The 15,556-nt window shown below is 35.1% G+C and overlaps 1 protein-coding gene across 37 annotated transcripts in view; it reads left to right on the top strand.

Moving 5' to 3' along the window:
- The window catches only part of LOC113741293 (replication protein A 70 kDa DNA-binding subunit B-like), a 78,124-nt gene that overhangs the window by 4,906 nt on the left and 57,662 nt on the right, over positions 1–15,556 (top strand). For 21 of the 37 annotated variants that reach the window (XM_072046878.1, XM_072046880.1, XM_072046881.1 and 18 more), the window contains 7 exons: positions 31–3,564; positions 3,752–3,876; positions 3,975–7,508; positions 7,696–7,820; positions 7,919–11,452; positions 11,640–11,764; positions 11,863–15,396. The gene's annotated coding sequence lies outside the window, so the exon portion shown is untranslated. The remainder of the gene's footprint in view (positions 1–30; positions 3,565–3,751; positions 3,877–3,974; positions 7,509–7,695; positions 7,821–7,918; positions 11,453–11,639; positions 11,765–11,862; positions 15,397–15,556) is intronic. The other 16 variants (XM_072046872.1, XM_072046871.1, XM_072046870.1 and 13 more) reach the window with 16 other exon arrangements.

Consider the following 15,556-nt stretch of genomic DNA (forward strand, 5'->3'; position numbering starts at 1 on the left):
TCTAATATACACATATGTTTCGATTCATAGGTTCCTTTTGCTGCGGTTCCTTCGAGGAATCTTTTAGCTTGGAGGTCAGTTTGTTGTTTTCCTTCAATCTATCACCATCTTTTCTTTATTTAAGTGCCTGTATTTTCATAAGTGGAATTTCACCTTTCCCTTTTCTTTTTAGTAGTTTTCCTTCAGTTTCTGCTTCATTTATTTTAAGTTTATTGGTGCTATTTGTTTTGTGTCATCCTTTATGAAACAAACGATTGCTTATTTGAGCAGGTGATTTTGTTAATTTGAAATATTTGATTAAAAATCTTTCTTATAGACATGGGCTTACAAAAATATTGCTGGGTAACAGTTTAAATGGTGAATATTGGGTTGTAAAGGATGAATTATAGGTTGTGTGGAATAGTTGATTGTATGCTATCTTTATCATATTCTGCCCTTAAACTGTGCCGTAGTTAATTCAATCTGGCCAGCTTTAAAGATTGAAGTTCCAATTAATTCAAGCTGGCCAGCTTTAAAGGTTGAAGTACCAAGTTCACTATTTCCCTTGTGAAGAGCATATGCATGCTATAAATCAACACAAAGGACATCAGGTTGAACCCCTTGTTTGGGTAAGCCTGTGTACAAGAGAAATTGATGGGTGACGTAAATCTCATATTGTTGCCTAAGAACAGTTATTTGAGCATAATATTGTGTCCAAAGTTATTTAATGTGGTCTAGAAATCATAACTTTTCTATCCAAAGCACTATTGTACTTGTCATTACCATAGCCTTCTGTAACAAGTTCAATATTAACAATATTTGAAATTTAATAACATTCACAAGAAGTACATATGGATGGACAAACTTGGAAGAGTAACTGAGCTTCAAGGGTCAATTACTCTGCTTAGATTTTTGTACGAACTAAAGAATAGAAAAGACACATTTTAATTATTTCCAATACACTCGATGGAACCTTGCAAGCTTTCAAATTTTTCCTGATGAATTCCGATTCTATAAATACAATGAGAAAATTCTGAATTTATTGCAAATGTTCATTATCATGGTAATCATCCAATTTTATTCTTTTTTGTAGTATATAATTATATATATTTTAATTAGCTTTGCCAAAAAATTGGGAATCAATAAAACTTGCTTGGTGCTTTGCGGATAGTTGATATAATCTACTGTGGTCTTTTTCTAAAACTATTTTTAAATTTTTATGGCTCTTAACTATTTTAAAATTTTTTTCCATAAAACTGTTTTTGTGCAAATACAATAAAAAAGTATTGCTACTCAATTATCAAGTTGAAAATATGCGTATCCACGTTCCATGTAAACTGTCAAACATAAAATGGCCTTGTGTCTTTCTTGCTTATGTTGTTTGGTACAATGTTGTCGGCTTCTTATTAGACTCTTGAATTTTTAGCTTTTCTGGATATCATTTTTGAATCTTGACTTCATTTTCACTACTAATATTCGATAGGGTTAACTGCTCCATCATACACTAACATTTTCTGATGATTTTATTAGGTTTTTCAACTTTAAAATTCTCCATTTGACTCCTATATATTTCAACACAAATAAATGCAGTGTTTCAAACTTTCTGTGGGAAATCAATAGCTTCTCTTCCTGGAATCATTTTCACAGTTTGACCCAAAGCTTCAACGCAAACACTAATCTGCCATTAAAATTTTAGCTAAGATTTCAGCTTGACTCTAATGTATAATCTTAAGGTAGTTAGAGTAAGCAAAAGCTCTTGAAAATGTCAAGTCATATTAGACAACATGCATTCATTATGTCTATGACAGCTTGATTATCTCAAGCTTAGATTTTTTTTGGCATATAATGAGTGTCCTATTGGTTTGCATATAATGAATAGACTAAATAACAAATTATTGCTCAGAATTAAAAGCTGTTCACCCATTTGCTGATGTTATTCTAGGTAACTGAGCTGTCCTATTGGTTTGCATATAATGAGTATTCTATCAAATAGTCAAATTGCTATATACACACTAGAAAAAAGATTGTAGTGATGGACATCAATAACAGATTTTATGCACCAAAGTCATTTCCAACCTCCTGGTACTGATGCTCTGGTCTTTAATCACAATGAAGCTATACAGACTCTAAGTTAGTTTTTCTTACAATACACATGTCTGCTATATGTGACCTGTTGTTGTTCTAAATGAGGAATGGGAGTGCTTATCTATTTTTAAGATAACATTAAGCTGGCCAACCTTTTTTAGTGATCTAAATGCCTATTGGTTAAGCAGCTTAAGACTTTGTACTTCTTGTTTCTAATTGCTTACTTAGTGTGTTCCTTGTTTGCTGTTTCGTTTAGGCTAGACTTGTCTGGGGCAATGAAAAGCTCAATGGTTATTTTTAAAGGATATTGTATGTAGGCCATTCTTCGTCTGTTATTCATTGTAGTCTTTTTACTCAAAGCTCATTCACTCATTTATATGCCTATCAGTTCAACATCTTAGGTTATTGTGCCTGTTTTATCCCAAGTATATACACTCTATTTTTTTGCTTGAAATTGCAGAAGTATGTGTAAATATATATGTTAATCTTATCTAGATGTATCATTGGGTCCCCTAATAGCATTAATTTGACTACCATTCGAGCTGAATCGGGAAGAAAACAAATTGCAGTAGGATGTAGTTCTTGCATTGAGGAGTTGGCTGCTTTTAATCATTCGTGTATTTGACAAAGGTGAAAGTGCCACTTATGGGAGTCGGTCTTGCCTTTGTGGACTAAATGGATTTCTTAAGGTCATAAAGCTGCAATACACATTTCTGATTTTGATCTCCTTTGGTGTAATGAACATACTTTAATGTACTTTTCAAACTTGTTTCTGTGCCTTGGAGAGTAAAGTACATTTCTACCTTGTATATAAGAAAACAACTTTCCTTTCCTCTTGCCACGTGGATTCTTAATTTTCTGACAAGTGGCAAGATTGAGTATTTCTTGCAAATTATCTAAAGCTTCTCTTGTCTATTTCTTTTCATTCTTTTGCTATTGCACCGTTCTTTCCTCAAATTGCACTGAAGCCTTTTCCTGCTCTGTCTACCACGCGCCTATTCTGAGCAAAATTCAGCACAGCTATTCTGAGCAGTCCAATCCCAACCGGCTGTGCGACCGAACCCTTCAGGTCATCACCACTCTTCAAGTCTTCTATTCCTTTTCTTCTTTTGCCATTGCTCTGTCTCTTTCCCTAATTGCCTATCCTGAGCAAGCCCGCTTCCAGCCGCCTGTGCTACCAAACCCATCAGTCAACAACCCTCTTCAACAACCCAATTCCATGATTTGGGCGATGGGTTTTGTGACTGCCTTCTTTAAGCCAGCAGGTCAACTGCTACTCCTGCAGGCGCTCGATATGCTGGTCATTCACGTGGTCTTTGTACTTGAGAGCAGGAGAATTGGGCGCAGGTGAACTGCTTTGCTTACACTGCCCGTTTTTCCCTCTTTCTCTAATATCCAATTAACCCGTTTCTGTATCAATTTCGTTTCATGTTGCCGAATTGTTGGAGCCTCACGTGATAATTGTACTTCAAAGGAGTGAAATGGGGAACTTTTTGTTAGGTATGCCATTCTATTCTGATCAGCTTTGGTATTCAATTTTCCGCCCAAATTATGCTTTCTATTCAACCTTCATCATCCGTATGATTACGATTAGAAATATCTGCTTGGATGTGATTTTTCTCTTATTCCAGTTATGATAAGAAATAAGAAATAGGTTTCCTATTCACTTAGCCTGTACCTTTTCCAGTGGCTGACGAAATCAAAAAAAATGGGATGGACGTATTTATCAGTGCATCGTGCTGGCTTCGCTGCCTTGTGGACTGCAAGAAGAAGCCTCCGAGCCTTTACGCCTTGTTCTTTGGAGTCTCTCTGGTGAGAAAAAAACTCCCCCTTTTTTTTGCCAAATTTTCCTCTTATGAATAGCTCGCACAGTAATAAATTCTAATATACACATATGTTTCGATTCATAGGTTCCTTTTGCTGCGGTTCCTTCGAGGAATCTTTTAGCTTGGAGGTCAGTTTGTTGTTTTCCTTCAATCTATCACCATCTTTTCTTTATTTAAGTGCCTGTATTTTCATAAGTGGAATTTCACCTTTCCCTTTTCTTTTTAGTAGTTTTCCTTCAGTTTCTGCTTCATTTATTTTAAGTTTATTGGTGCTATTTGTTTTGTGTCATCCTTTATGAAACAAACGATTGCTTATTTGAGCAGGTGATTTTGTTAATTTGAAATATTTGATTAAAAATCTTTCTTATAGACATGGGCTTACAAAAATATTGCTGGGTAACAGTTTAAATGGTGAATATTGGGTTGTAAAGGATGAATTATAGGTTGTGTGGAATAGTTGATTGTATGCTATCTTTATCATATTCTGCCCTTAAACTGTGCCGTAGTTAATTCAATCTGGCCAGCTTTAAAGATTGAAGTTCCAATTAATTCAAGCTGGCCAGCTTTAAAGGTTGAAGTACCAAGTTCACTATTTCCCTTGTGAAGAGCATATGCATGCTATAAATCAACACAAAGGACATCAGGTTGAACCCCTTGTTTGGGTAAGCCTGTGTACAAGAGAAATTGATGGGTGACGTAAATCTCATATTGTTGCCTAAGAACAGTTATTTGAGCATAATATTGTGTCCAAAGTTATTTAATGTGGTCTAGAAATCATAACTTTTCTATCCAAAGCACTATTGTACTTGTCATTACCATAGCCTTCTGTAACAAGTTCAATATTAACAATATTTGAAATTTAATAACATTCACAAGAAGTACATATGGATGGACAAACTTGGAAGAGTAACTGAGCTTCAAGGGTCAATTACTCTGCTTAGATTTTTGTACGAACTAAAGAATAGAAAAGACACATTTTAATTATTTCCAATACACTCGATGGAACCTTGCAAGCTTTCAAATTTTTCCTGATGAATTCCGATTCTATAAATACAATGAGAAAATTCTGAATTTATTGCAAATGTTCATTATCATGGTAATCATCCAATTTTATTCTTTTTTGTAGTATATAATTATATATATTTTAATTAGCTTTGCCAAAAAATTGGGAATCAATAAAACTTGCTTGGTGCTTTGCGGATAGTTGATATAATCTACTGTGGTCTTTTTCTAAAACTATTTTTAAATTTTTATGGCTCTTAACTATTTTAAAATTTTTTTCCATAAAACTGTTTTTGTGCAAATACAATAAAAAAGTATTGCTACTCAATTATCAAGTTGAAAATATGCGTATCCACGTTCCATGTAAACTGTCAAACATAAAATGGCCTTGTGTCTTTCTTGCTTATGTTGTTTGGTACAATGTTGTCGGCTTCTTATTAGACTCTTGAATTTTTAGCTTTTCTGGATATCATTTTTGAATCTTGACTTCATTTTCACTACTAATATTCGATAGGGTTAACTGCTCCATCATACACTAACATTTTCTGATGATTTTATTAGGTTTTTCAACTTTAAAATTCTCCATTTGACTCCTATATATTTCAACACAAATAAATGCAGTGTTTCAAACTTTCTGTGGGAAATCAATAGCTTCTCTTCCTGGAATCATTTTCACAGTTTGACCCAAAGCTTCAACGCAAACACTAATCTGCCATTAAAATTTTAGCTAAGATTTCAGCTTGACTCTAATGTATAATCTTAAGGTAGTTAGAGTAAGCAAAAGCTCTTGAAAATGTCAAGTCATATTAGACAACAGGCATTCATTATGTCTATGACAGCTTGATTATCTCAAGCTTAGATTTTTTTTGGCATATAATGAGTGTCCTATTGGTTTGCATATAATGAATAGACTAAATAACAAATTATTGCTCAGAATTAAAAGCTGTTCACCCATTTGCTGATGTTATTCTAGGTAACTGAGCTGTCCTATTGGTTTGCATATAATGAGTATTCTATCAAATAGTCAAATTGCTATATACACACTAGAAAAAAGATTGTAGTGATGGACATCAATAACAGATTTTATGCACCAAAGTCATTTCCAACCTCCTGGTACTGATGCTCTGGTCTTTAATCACAATGAAGCTATACAGACTCTAAGTTAGTTTTTCTTACAATACACATGTCTGCTATATGTGACCTGTTGTTGTTCTAAATGAGGAATGGGAGTGCTTATCTATTTTTAAGATAACATTAAGCTGGCCAACCTTTTTTAGTGATCTAAATGCCTATTGGTTAAGCAGCTTAAGACTTTGTACTTCTTGTTTCTAATTGCTTACTTAGTGTGTTCCTTGTTTGCTGTTTCGTTTAGGCTAGACTTGTCTGGGGCAATGAAAAGCTCAATGGTTATTTTTAAAGGATATTGTATGTAGGCCATTCTTCGTCTGTTATTCATTGTAGTCTTTTTACTCAAAGCTCATTCACTCATTTATATGCCTATCAGTTCAACATCTTAGGTTATTGTGCCTGTTTTATCCCAAGTATATACACTCTATTTTTTTGCTTGAAATTGCAGAAGTATGTGTAAATATATATGTTAATCTTATCTAGATGTATCATTGGGTCCCCTAATAGCATTAATTTGACTACCATTCGAGCTGAATCGGGAAGAAAACAAATTGCAGTAGGATGTAGTTCTTGCATTGAGGAGTTGGCTGCTTTTAATCATTCGTGTATTTGACAAAGGTGAAAGTGCCACTTATGGGAGTCGGTCTTGCCTTTGTGGACTAAATGGATTTCTTAAGGTCATAAAGCTGCAATACACATTTCTGATTTTGATCTCCTTTGGTGTAATGAACATACTTTAATGTACTTTTCAAACTTGTTTCTGTGCCTTGGAGAGTAAAGTACATTTCTACCTTGTATATAAGAAAACAACTTTCCTTTCCTCTTGCCACGTGGATTCTTAATTTTCTGACAAGTGGCAAGATTGAGTATTTCTTGCAAATTATCTAAAGCTTCTCTTGTCTATTTCTTTTCATTCTTTTGCTATTGCACCGTTCTTTCCTCAAATTGCACTGAAGCCTTTTCCTGCTCTGTCTACCACGCGCCTATTCTGAGCAAAATTCAGCACAGCTATTCTGAGCAGTCCAATCCCAACCGGCTGTGCGACCGAACCCTTCAGGTCATCACCACTCTTCAAGTCTTCTATTCCTTTTCTTCTTTTGCCATTGCTCTGTCTCTTTCCCTAATTGCCTATCCTGAGCAAGCCCGCTTCCAGCCGCCTGTGCTACCAAACCCATCAGTCAACAACCCTCTTCAACAACCCAATTCCATGATTTGGGCGATGGGTTTTGTGACTGCCTTCTTTAAGCCAGCAGGTCAACTGCTACTCCTGCAGGCGCTCGATATGCTGGTCATTCACGTGGTCTTTGTACTTGAGAGCAGGAGAATTGGGCGCAGGTGAACTGCTTTGCTTACACTGCCCGTTTTTCCCTCTTTCTCTAATATCCAATTAACCCGTTTCTGTATCAATTTCGTTTCATGTTGCCGAATTGTTGGAGCCTCACGTGATAATTGTACTTCAAAGGAGTGAAATGGGGAACTTTTTGTTAGGTATGCCATTCTATTCTGATCAGCTTTGGTATTCAATTTTCCGCCCAAATTATGCTTTCTATTCAACCTTCATCATCCGTATGATTACGATTAGAAATATCTGCTTGGATGTGATTTTTCTCTTATTCCAGTTATGATAAGAAATAAGAAATAGGTTTCCTATTCACTTAGCCTGTACCTTTTCCAGTGGCTGACGAAATCAAAAAAAATGGGATGGACGTATTTATCAGTGCATCGTGCTGGCTTCGCTGCCTTGTGGACTGCAAGAAGAAGCCTCCGAGCCTTTACGCCTTGTTCTTTGGAGTCTCTCTGGTGAGAAAAAAACTCCCCCTTTTTTTTGCCAAATTTTCCTCTTATGAATAGCTCGCACAGTAATAAATTCTAATATACACATATGTTTCGATTCATAGGTTCCTTTTGCTGCGGTTCCTTCGAGGAATCTTTTAGCTTGGAGGTCAGTTTGTTGTTTTCCTTCAATCTATCACCATCTTTTCTTTATTTAAGTGCCTGTATTTTCATAAGTGGAATTTCACCTTTCCCTTTTCTTTTTAGTAGTTTTCCTTCAGTTTCTGCTTCATTTATTTTAAGTTTATTGGTGCTATTTGTTTTGTGTCATCCTTTATGAAACAAACGATTGCTTATTTGAGCAGGTGATTTTGTTAATTTGAAATATTTGATTAAAAATCTTTCTTATAGACATGGGCTTACAAAAATATTGCTGGGTAACAGTTTAAATGGTGAATATTGGGTTGTAAAGGATGAATTATAGGTTGTGTGGAATAGTTGATTGTATGCTATCTTTATCATATTCTGCCCTTAAACTGTGCCGTAGTTAATTCAATCTGGCCAGCTTTAAAGATTGAAGTTCCAATTAATTCAAGCTGGCCAGCTTTAAAGGTTGAAGTACCAAGTTCACTATTTCCCTTGTGAAGAGCATATGCATGCTATAAATCAACACAAAGGACATCAGGTTGAACCCCTTGTTTGGGTAAGCCTGTGTACAAGAGAAATTGATGGGTGACGTAAATCTCATATTGTTGCCTAAGAACAGTTATTTGAGCATAATATTGTGTCCAAAGTTATTTAATGTGGTCTAGAAATCATAACTTTTCTATCCAAAGCACTATTGTACTTGTCATTACCATAGCCTTCTGTAACAAGTTCAATATTAACAATATTTGAAATTTAATAACATTCACAAGAAGTACATATGGATGGACAAACTTGGAAGAGTAACTGAGCTTCAAGGGTCAATTACTCTGCTTAGATTTTTGTACGAACTAAAGAATAGAAAAGACACATTTTAATTATTTCCAATACACTCGATGGAACCTTGCAAGCTTTCAAATTTTTCCTGATGAATTCCGATTCTATAAATACAATGAGAAAATTCTGAATTTATTGCAAATGTTCATTATCATGGTAATCATCCAATTTTATTCTTTTTTGTAGTATATAATTATATATATTTTAATTAGCTTTGCCAAAAAATTGGGAATCAATAAAACTTGCTTGGTGCTTTGCGGATAGTTGATATAATCTACTGTGGTCTTTTTCTAAAACTATTTTTAAATTTTTATGGCTCTTAACTATTTTAAAATTTTTTTCCATAAAACTGTTTTTGTGCAAATACAATAAAAAAGTATTGCTACTCAATTATCAAGTTGAAAATATGCGTATCCACGTTCCATGTAAACTGTCAAACATAAAATGGCCTTGTGTCTTTCTTGCTTATGTTGTTTGGTACAATGTTGTCGGCTTCTTATTAGACTCTTGAATTTTTAGCTTTTCTGGATATCATTTTTGAATCTTGACTTCATTTTCACTACTAATATTCGATAGGGTTAACTGCTCCATCATACACTAACATTTTCTGATGATTTTATTAGGTTTTTCAACTTTAAAATTCTCCATTTGACTCCTATATATTTCAACACAAATAAATGCAGTGTTTCAAACTTTCTGTGGGAAATCAATAGCTTCTCTTCCTGGAATCATTTTCACAGTTTGACCCAAAGCTTCAACGCAAACACTAATCTGCCATTAAAATTTTAGCTAAGATTTCAGCTTGACTCTAATGTATAATCTTAAGGTAGTTAGAGTAAGCAAAAGCTCTTGAAAATGTCAAGTCATATTAGACAACAGGCATTCATTATGTCTATGACAGCTTGATTATCTCAAGCTTAGATTTTTTTTGGCATATAATGAGTGTCCTATTGGTTTGCATATAATGAATAGACTAAATAACAAATTATTGCTCAGAATTAAAAGCTGTTCACCCATTTGCTGATGTTATTCTAGGTAACTGAGCTGTCCTATTGGTTTGCATATAATGAGTATTCTATCAAATAGTCAAATTGCTATATACACACTAGAAAAAAGATTGTAGTGATGGACATCAATAACAGATTTTATGCACCAAAGTCATTTCCAACCTCCTGGTACTGATGCTCTGGTCTTTAATCACAATGAAGCTATACAGACTCTAAGTTAGTTTTTCTTACAATACACATGTCTGCTATATGTGACCTGTTGTTGTTCTAAATGAGGAATGGGAGTGCTTATCTATTTTTAAGATAACATTAAGCTGGCCAACCTTTTTTAGTGATCTAAATGCCTATTGGTTAAGCAGCTTAAGACTTTGTACTTCTTGTTTCTAATTGCTTACTTAGTGTGTTCCTTGTTTGCTGTTTCGTTTAGGCTAGACTTGTCTGGGGCAATGAAAAGCTCAATGGTTATTTTTAAAGGATATTGTATGTAGGCCATTCTTCGTCTGTTATTCATTGTAGTCTTTTTACTCAAAGCTCATTCACTCATTTATATGCCTATCAGTTCAACATCTTAGGTTATTGTGCCTGTTTTATCCCAAGTATATACACTCTATTTTTTTGCTTGAAATTGCAGAAGTATGTGTAAATATATATGTTAATCTTATCTAGATGTATCATTGGGTCCCCTAATAGCATTAATTTGACTACCATTCGAGCTGAATCGGGAAGAAAACAAATTGCAGTAGGATGTAGTTCTTGCATTGAGGAGTTGGCTGCTTTTAATCATTCGTGTATTTGACAAAGGTGAAAGTGCCACTTATGGGAGTCGGTCTTGCCTTTGTGGACTAAATGGATTTCTTAAGGTCATAAAGCTGCAATACACATTTCTGATTTTGATCTCCTTTGGTGTAATGAACATACTTTAATGTACTTTTCAAACTTGTTTCTGTGCCTTGGAGAGTAAAGTACATTTCTACCTTGTATATAAGAAAACAACTTTCCTTTCCTCTTGCCACGTGGATTCTTAATTTTCTGACAAGTGGCAAGATTGAGTATTTCTTGCAAATTATCTAAAGCTTCTCTTGTCTATTTCTTTTCATTCTTTTGCTATTGCACCGTTCTTTCCTCAAATTGCACTGAAGCCTTTTCCTGCTCTGTCTACCACGCGCCTATTCTGAGCAAAATTCAGCACAGCTATTCTGAGCAGTCCAATCCCAACCGGCTGTGCGACCGAACCCTTCAGGTCATCACCACTCTTCAAGTCTTCTATTCCTTTTCTTCTTTTGCCATTGCTCTGTCTCTTTCCCTAATTGCCTATCCTGAGCAAGCCCGCTTCCAGCCGCCTGTGCTACCAAACCCATCAGTCAACAACCCTCTTCAACAACCCAATTCCATGATTTGGGCGATGGGTTTTGTGACTGCCTTCTTTAAGCCAGCAGGTCAACTGCTACTCCTGCAGGCGCTCGATATGCTGGTCATTCACGTGGTCTTTGTACTTGAGAGCAGGAGAATTGGGCGCAGGTGAACTGCTTTGCTTACACTGCCCGTTTTTCCCTCTTTCTCTAATATCCAATTAACCCGTTTCTGTATCAATTTCGTTTCATGTTGCCGAATTGTTGGAGCCTCACGTGATAATTGTACTTCAAAGGAGTGAAATGGGGAACTTTTTGTTAGGTATGCCATTCTATTCTGATCAGCTTTGGTATTCAATTTTCCGCCCAAATTATGCTTTCTATTCAACCTTCATCATCCGTATGATTACGATTAGAAATATCTGCTTGGATGTGATTTTTCTCTTATTCCAGTTATGATAAGAAATAAGAAATAGGTTTCCTATTCACTTAGCCTGTACCTTTTCCAGTGGCTGACGAAATCAAAAAAAATGGGATGGACGTATTTATCAGTGCATCGTGCTGGCTTCGCTGCCTTGTGGACTGCAAGAAGAAGCCTCCGAGCCTTTACGCCTTGTTCTTTGGAGTCTCTCTGGTGAGAAAAAAACTCCCCCTTTTTTTTGCCAAATTTTCCTCTTATGAATAGCTCGCACAGTAATAAATTCTAATATACACATATGTTTCGATTCATAGGTTCCTTTTGCTGCGGTTCCTTCGAGGAATCTTTTAGCTTGGAGGTCAGTTTGTTGTTTTCCTTCAATCTATCACCATCTTTTCTTTATTTAAGTGCCTGTATTTTCATAAGTGGAATTTCACCTTTCCCTTTTCTTTTTAGTAGTTTTCCTTCAGTTTCTGCTTCATTTATTTTAAGTTTATTGGTGCTATTTGTTTTGTGTCATCCTTTATGAAACAAACGATTGCTTATTTGAGCAGGTGATTTTGTTAATTTGAAATATTTGATTAAAAATCTTTCTTATAGACATGGGCTTACAAAAATATTGCTGGGTAACAGTTTAAATGGTGAATATTGGGTTGTAAAGGATGAATTATAGGTTGTGTGGAATAGTTGATTGTATGCTATCTTTATCATATTCTGCCCTTAAACTGTGCCGTAGTTAATTCAATCTGGCCAGCTTTAAAGATTGAAGTTCCAATTAATTCAAGCTGGCCAGCTTTAAAGGTTGAAGTACCAAGTTCACTATTTCCCTTGTGAAGAGCATATGCATGCTATAAATCAACACAAAGGACATCAGGTTGAACCCCTTGTTTGGGTAAGCCTGTGTACAAGAGAAATTGATGGGTGACGTAAATCTCATATTGTTGCCTAAGAACAGTTATTTGAGCATAATATTGTGTCCAAAGTTATTTAATGTGGTCTAGAAATCATAACTTTTCTATCCAAAGCACTATTGTACTTGTCATTACCATAGCCTTCTGTAACAAGTTCAATATTAACAATATTTGAAATTTAATAACATTCACAAGAAGTACATATGGATGGACAAACTTGGAAGAGTAACTGAGCTTCAAGGGTCAATTACTCTGCTTAGATTTTTGTACGAACTAAAGAATAGAAAAGACACATTTTAATTATTTCCAATACACTCGATGGAACCTTGCAAGCTTTCAAATTTTTCCTGATGAATTCCGATTCTATAAATACAATGAGAAAATTCTGAATTTATTGCAAATGTTCATTATCATGGTAATCATCCAATTTTATTCTTTTTTGTAGTATATAATTATATATATTTTAATTAGCTTTGCCAAAAAATTGGGAATCAATAAAACTTGCTTGGTGCTTTGCGGATAGTTGATATAATCTACTGTGGTCTTTTTCTAAAACTATTTTTAAATTTTTATGGCTCTTAACTATTTTAAAATTTTTTTCCATAAAACTGTTTTTGTGCAAATACAATAAAAAAGTATTGCTACTCAATTATCAAGTTGAAAATATGCGTATCCACGTTCCATGTAAACTGTCAAACATAAAATGGCCTTGTGTCTTTCTTGCTTATGTTGTTTGGTACAATGTTGTCGGCTTCTTATTAGACTCTTGAATTTTTAGCTTTTCTGGATATCATTTTTGAATCTTGACTTCATTTTCACTACTAATATTCGATAGGGTTAACTGCTCCATCATACACTAACATTTTCTGATGATTTTATTAGGTTTTTCAACTTTAAAATTCTCCATTTGACTCCTATATATTTCAACACAAATAAATGCAGTGTTTCAAACTTTCTGTGGGAAATCAATAGCTTCTCTTCCTGGAATCATTTTCACAGTTTGACCCAAAGCTTCAACGCAAACACTAATCTGCCATTAAAATTTTAGCTAAGATTTCAGCTTGACTCTAATGTATAATCTTAAGGTAGTTAGAGTAAGCAAAAGCTCTTGAAAATGTCAAGTCATATTAGACAACAGGCATTCATTATGTCTATGACAGCTTGATTATCTCAAGCTTAGATTTTTTTTGGCATATAATGAGTGTCCTATTGGTTTGCATATAATGAATAGACTAAATAACAAATTATTGCTCAGAATTAAAAGCTGTTCACCCATTTGCTGATGTTATTCTAGGTAACTGAGCTGTCCTATTGGTTTGCATATAATGAGTATTCTATCAAATAGTCAAATTGCTATATACACACTAGAAAAAAGATTGTAGTGATGGACATCAATAACAGATTTTATGCACCAAAGTCATTTCCAACCTCCTGGTACTGATGCTCTGGTCTTTAATCACAATGAAGCTATACAGACTCTAAGTTAGTTTTTCTTACAATACACATGTCTGCTATATGTGACCTGTTGTTGTTCTAAATGAGGAATGGGAGTGCTTATCTATTTTTAAGATAACATTAAGCTGGCCAACCTTTTTTAGTGATCTAAATGCCTATTGGTTAAGCAGCTTAAGACTTTGTACTTCTTGTTTCTAATTGCTTACTTAGTGTGTTCCTTGTTTGCTGTTTCGTTTAGGCTAGACTTGTCTGGGGCAATGAAAAGCTCAATGGTTATTTTTAAAGGATATTGTATGTAGGCCATTCTTCGTCTGTTATTCATTGTAGTCTTTTTACTCAAAGCTCATTCACTCATTTATATGCCTATCAGTTCAACATCTTAGGTTATTGTGCCTGTTTTATCCCAAGTATATACACTCTATTTTTTTGCTTGAAATTGCAGAAGTATGTGTAAATATATATGTTAATCTTATCTAGATGTATCATTGGGTCCCCTAATAGCATTAATTTGACTACCATTCGAGCTGAATCGGGAAGAAAACAAATTGCAGTAGGATGTAGTTCTTGCATTGAGGAGTTGGCTGCTTTTAATCATTCGTGTATTTGACAAAGGTGAAAGTGCCACTTATGGGAGTCGGTCTTGCCTTTGTGGACTAAATGGATTTCTTAAGGTCATAAAGCTGCAATACACATTTCTGATTTTGATCTCCTTTGGTGTAATGAACATACTTTAATGTACTTTTCAAACTTGTTTCTGTGCCTTGGAGAGTAAAGTACATTTCTACCTTGTATATAAGAAAACAACTTTCCTTTCCTCTTGCCACGTGGATTCTTAATTTTCTGACAAGTGGCAAGATTGAGTATTTCTTGCAAATTATCTAAAGCTTCTCTTGTCTATTTCTTTTCATTCTTTTGCTATTGCACCGTTCTTTCCTCAAATTGCACTGAAGCCTTTTCCTGCTCTGTCTACCACGCGCCTATTCTGAGCAAAATTCAGCACAGCTATTCTGAGCAGTCCAATCCCAACCGGCTGTGCGACCGAACCCTTCAGGTCATCACCACTCTTCAAGTCTTCTATTCCTTTTCTTCTTTTGCCATTGCTCTGTCTCTTTCCCTAATTGCCTATCCTGAGCAAGCCCGCTTCCAGCCGCCTGTGCTACCAAACCCATCAGTCAACAACCCTCTTCAACAACCCAATTCCATGATTTGGGCGATGGGTTTTGTGACTGCCTTCTTTAAGCCAGCAGGTCAACTGCTACTCCTGCAGGCGCTCGATATGCTGGTCATTCACGTGGTCTTTGTACTTGAGAGCAGGAGAATTGGGCGCAGGTGAACTGCTTTGCTTACACTGCCCGTTTTTCCCTCTTTCTCTAATATCCAATTAACCCGTTTCTGTATCAATTTCGTTTCATGTTGCCGAATTGTTGGAGCCTCACGTGATAATTGTACTTCAAAGGAGTGAAATGGGGAACTTTTTGTTAGGTATGCCATTCTATTCTGATCAGCTTTGGTATTCAATTTTCCGCCCAAATTATGCTTTCTATTCAACCTTCATCATCCGTATGATTACGATTAGAAATATCTGCTTGGATGTGATTTTTCTCTTATTCCAGTTATGATAAGAAATAAGAAATAGGTTTCC

This window comes from Coffea arabica, chromosome 4e, assembly GCF_036785885.1.
Source record: "Coffea arabica cultivar ET-39 chromosome 4e, Coffea Arabica ET-39 HiFi, whole genome shotgun sequence".
Taxonomy (NCBI): Eukaryota; Viridiplantae; Streptophyta; class Magnoliopsida; order Gentianales; family Rubiaceae; genus Coffea; species Coffea arabica.